Source organism: Nematolebias whitei, chromosome 5, assembly GCF_014905685.2.
Source record: "Nematolebias whitei isolate Nwh7 chromosome 5, NemWhi1, whole genome shotgun sequence".
Lineage (NCBI taxonomy): Eukaryota > Metazoa > Chordata > Actinopteri > Cyprinodontiformes > Rivulidae > Nematolebias > Nematolebias whitei.
This window is the reverse complement of record NC_056502.1, coordinates 764534-769541: the sequence shown is the minus strand read 5'-3', so window position 1 is coordinate 769541 and position 5008 is coordinate 764534. Positions and strand designations below refer to the sequence as shown.

The 5008-nt window shown below is 44.1% G+C and overlaps 1 protein-coding gene across 1 annotated transcript in view; it reads right to left on the bottom strand.

Moving 5' to 3' along the window:
• Positions 1–5008, bottom strand: part of LOC119409767 (ras GTPase-activating-like protein IQGAP3) — a 143551-nt gene that overhangs the window by 1949 nt on the left and 136594 nt on the right.

The window sequence follows — 5008 nt, the reverse complement described above, 5'->3', positions numbered from 1 at the left end:
TCATTACCTGCAGTGTTCCCTCAGTGAGGACTGAACTAGACAAAAGGACCTTCTCCTACTCCGCTCCTGTTTCCTGGAATATCTTGTAAAAAGATTTGAAGCTCTCGACCTTTGACCTCTCTAAGTGGCTTTAAGAATCTTTTGGACTCCTGGCAGGGACCAATGCAGACATGTTCCTGTTTTTAGTTTTCTACATTCGCCTTAGAATCTAGCTGTTTTTTTTTTTGTTTTTGTTTTTTTGTTTTGTTACAGTTTCCTTTTAGCCATCCTATTTGTAAAAAAACAAACAAAACAACAACAAAAAAAAAAACCTGTAGTATGACTTTTTATAACTGTTTATTGTTGTTGCTGTTGTCCATTGTTGTCATCTTTCTTTGTTGAAATCAGGTCTCTCTTGTAAATGAGTCCTCGAGGCTCAATGGGATTTACCGTCTAAATAAAGGTTGATTGATATGTTGATTTGAACCATCAGGATTTGAGTCATTTGAATAGATACCTATGTTGATTATTTTTCAAAATATGGTATAGGATAACCCTTTTTATTACTATTACTATTATTTTCCTCACGACTCTTATTGTTATATTATTCAGAGTCAGTCAGAGTCATAGTTTCTTTATTTTTCATTCACATCTCATGTGGTGAAGGCTGCACAGAAGATGTTGGAATCAGTCTCCCCACCATCACAGACATCTACACCTCCAGATGCAGGAAGAGGGCCACCTGCATCATGAAGGACCACACTCACCCAGCACACACACTTTTTGCCCCACTCCCCTCAGGAAGGAGGTTAAGGAGCATTAAGTGTAGAACCACTAGACTGAGGAACAGCTTCTACCCCGAGGCTGTTAGACTCATGAATCTCTAACTAGAATAATCACTGTGAAAAGCCATATCATGTTGCTGCTGATCTGTTTCATGTTGCTGCTGATCTGTTTCAATGTTGATGTGTTCATGCGTGCACATCTGCTCACAGACTCATGTTCATGTTTGTGCTGATGTTCAATGTTTTATGTTATGAGTGCTTAGTGTATATTTAGTTGATGTTTTTCTTAGTTCATATCTTAGATGTTATTACTGTTTTTCTTATACATTTTATTGTTGGATGTAACTGGGACCCTGTGTACATAATTTCACTCTACCACATGTACCACATGAGGTGCGAATGACAATAAAGAAACTCTGACTCTGACTCTCTGACTCTGATGTGGTACATGTGGTGGAACAAGATTAAGTTCACAGGGTCCCAGTTACATCCAACAATAAAATGTAAAAGAAAAACAGTAATAAGATCTAAGATATGAACTAAGAAAAACATCAACTAAATATACACTAAACACTAACAGCATAAAAACAAATACGCAAAATCTGTGTGAGCAGATAAGCACGCATGAACACAGCAACATGAAACAGATCAGCAGCAACATGAAACAGATCAGCAGCAACATGAAACAGATCAGCAGCAACATGAAAAAGATCAGCAGCAACATGAAACAGGTCAGCAGCAACATGAAACAGATCAGCAGCAACATGAAACAGATCAGCAGCAACATGAAACAGGTCAGCAGCAACAGTGAAACAGAAACAGATCAGCAGCAACATTGAAACAGATCAGCAGCAATATGAAACAGATCAGCAGCAACATGAAACAGGTCAGCAGCAACATTGAAACAGATCAGCAGCAACATTGAAACAGATCAGCAGCTACATGAAACAGATCAGCAGCAACATGATATGGTTTTTCACAGTGATTATTCTAGTTAGAGATTCATGAGTCTAACAGCCTCAGGGTAGAAGCTGTTCCTCAGTCTAGTGGTTCTACACAATGCTCCTCAACCTCCTTCCTGAGGGGAGCGGGGCAAAAAGTGTGTGATGGGTGAGTGAGGTCCTTCATGATGCAGGTGATCCTCTTCCTGCATCTGGAGGTGTAGACTTCCGGTAAGACGGCACCCGTGTACATGGCTTGCAATCCACCTCTGCTGATGGGGTTCGAATTATTTTTGTTTTTTTGCATTTCATATCTGTGACATCAACTCTCTCCTGGTGTATGACAGACAACAACTTTGGAATCTTCGTTTTTCTGGCACTGAAGTCGCTTATTTTGAGCATTATCAGCGTACCTCTGGACCCTCCCTCCTCCCCCACTGCTGGCGGACGTGCCAGCTTACCTTCGCTGCGCTCCTCACCTCCCTGCCAGGAGATCTCGCTTCAGACGCCAGGGAAAACGTGCTGGTCAGCTGGTGAAGCTGAAAGCTCTGCGCGCTGCATCTTCCTCTTCAGATGGCGGTCATGGTCTCCAGCTTCCCGCGTGCCTGGACCAGGTAACCAGCGGGAGTTGTCAGCTGTTGCACAGCTCGGACCGACCTGGAGGGGCTATTTTTGAAAACCTGCGGCCATTAGCGCGCGCTAACTTCACCGCTGCTGGCTCCACTTCGAACAATATCTGGATGTGTTTGTTCAACGCAAGATCTGTTACCAACAAAACTTTTATCCTCAGGGATTACTTTCAAGAGCACAATTTGCACTTTCTGTGCATCACAGAGACTTGGATGTCTCCAGTTGAGTCCAGCGCCTTGACGGAATTACTGCCACCGAACTGTCTGTGTTTTAACGCCCCGCGGCCATCAGGCCGGCACGGTGGTGGATTATTAACAATATTCAAATCAACTGTTGACTGTAAACAACTGCCCATCCCAGTTTCCCGTGCCAGCTTTGAGCTGAGCGTCTTTGAACTCGGACATTCACCTGCGACGTTATTTGCACTTGTCTACCGCCCACCTCGATCTAAGGATTTCATAAATGAGTTTTCTGACTTCTTGGCTGAAATCACACCAAAATATGAGCATGTTTTCATTATTGGTGACTTTAATTTGCACGTGTGCTGTCCTGAGAAGCCCTTGGTTAAGGACTTTTTAGATTTATTGGACTCATTTAATTTAACTCAGCATGTAAACGGTCCCACCCAAGAGCGTGGACATACACTGGACCTTGTTTTAACTCATGATGTGACTGTTAGTAATCTTGTTATTGGTGATAATGTTTTTTCAGACCACATGCCAGTCCGGTTTGAGTTCACCCTCACCCATCTAACTCCTAAGTCGTGCATTCCTGCACGTCACACCCGGACCATTAACCACTTCACTGCCGCATGTTTCACAGATATTTATAACTCTGAAATGATCATTCAGCCCCCAGTGTTCTCACCACCACTGAGGAGCTGACATCCCAGTTCAACTCTGTCTGCTTAAAGACTATGGATCATGTTGCACCTGTTAAAACCAAAAAATGAAAACTCAGAGCAGAACCTTGGCTGAGTGGCGTCACCAAGGCCGTTAGGCAGCAATGTAGGAGGGCGGAGCGAAAGTGGAGGAAAGACAGGCTGCAGGTCTCTTTCCAGATACTTAAAGAGAATTGGCGCTGTTATCAGAAAACAGTAAAAGCTGCTAAATCAAAATTCTTCTCTGATATAATTACCTCAAACTCTCACAACCCACGTGTCCTCTTCTCCACCCTAAACTCTATTCTCCACCTCACTGAACCACCACCTCTGGAAGCCTCGACTGAGCTGTGCGACAACTTCCTACATTTCTTTTTTGAAAAAATTGCGACCACCCGGGCTCTCATTTCCCCTCCAACTCATGACCCATCCATCCCACCTCAATCTGTAGCTCCTTTTGACCATTTTGAACCCATCACTCTATCTTCTCTAGAGCAGGTCATGTGCAGCTTGAAACCGTCTGGCTCCCCCTTTGATGTGGTCCCCCCTCGACTACTAAAGGAGGTGTTTCCAACTCTAGGTCTGTCCATTCTTGCCATAGTAAACAGCAGTTTATCCACTGGTGTGGTGCCAAAATCCTTTAAACATGCTGCTGTCCAGCCTCTCCTGAAAAAACCAAACCTTGACCCCTCAGTCGTTTCCAACTTCCGGCCTGTCTCCAAACTCCCATTTGTTTCTAAAGTACTGGAGAAAATAGTCGAGTCCCAGTTGAAGTGCTTCCTGGAGGATCACGCCATCTTAGAACTTTTCCAATCTGGCTTTAAACCTCTCCACAGCACTGAAACTGCCCTGCTGAAGGTCTTTAACGACATCTTCAGATTCACAGATACCGGTGATTCTGTACTGCTTGTCCTGTTAGACCTCACAGCCGCCTGTGATACCATCGAACATGAGATCCTCATTGCTAGGTTGGAGCAGTGAGTGGGCGTCACAGGATCAGCCCTCAATTGGTTCAGATCTTACCTCTCTGACAGATCCTTTTGTGTCTCCATCAATGATTTTAGTTGCGCAGAGGCAGAGCTTAAATGGGGGGTTCCGCAGGGGTCCATACTGGGTCCCCTCCTATTCTCTTTATACCTGCTGCCGCTTGGTGCTTTTTTCTGGAAACACAACATGCCCTTCCACTTCTATGCCGATGACTGTCAAATTTACTTCCCCCTAAGACACAATGGTACATGCTCTATTCAACCGCTGCTCAACTGCCTGGCTGACATCAGGGACTGGATGGCTTTAAACTTATTAAGTTTCAATGAAAAGAAGTCTGAAGTCATGTTGTTCCCTCCCAACGACACGATCACAAACCACTGCATTGACCTTTCCACTCTAACCCTGTCAGAAAAACAAAGAGTCACTAATCTGGGAGTGATAATGGACCCTTCCCTGAAACTTAACAATCATGTAAACATGATTGTTAAATCATGCTTCTTCCAACTGAGGCGGCTGTCTAAACTGAAGCCCATATTGTCCAAAAAGAACCTGGAGACAGTAATACATGCATTCATTACATCTAGGCTTGATTACTGCAATTCACTCCTGTTTGGTATCAGTCAAACCTCCATTGCACGACTAAACTGGTCCAGAATGCAGCAGCCCAATTTTTAACCAGTACAGGCAAAAGAGAGCACATTACACCAGTTTTGGCCTCACTGCACTGGTTACCGGTTCACTTTCGAATCCAGTTCAAAATACTCATGTATGTCTACAAATCACTGAACAGTGTCCCCCCCCCCCCC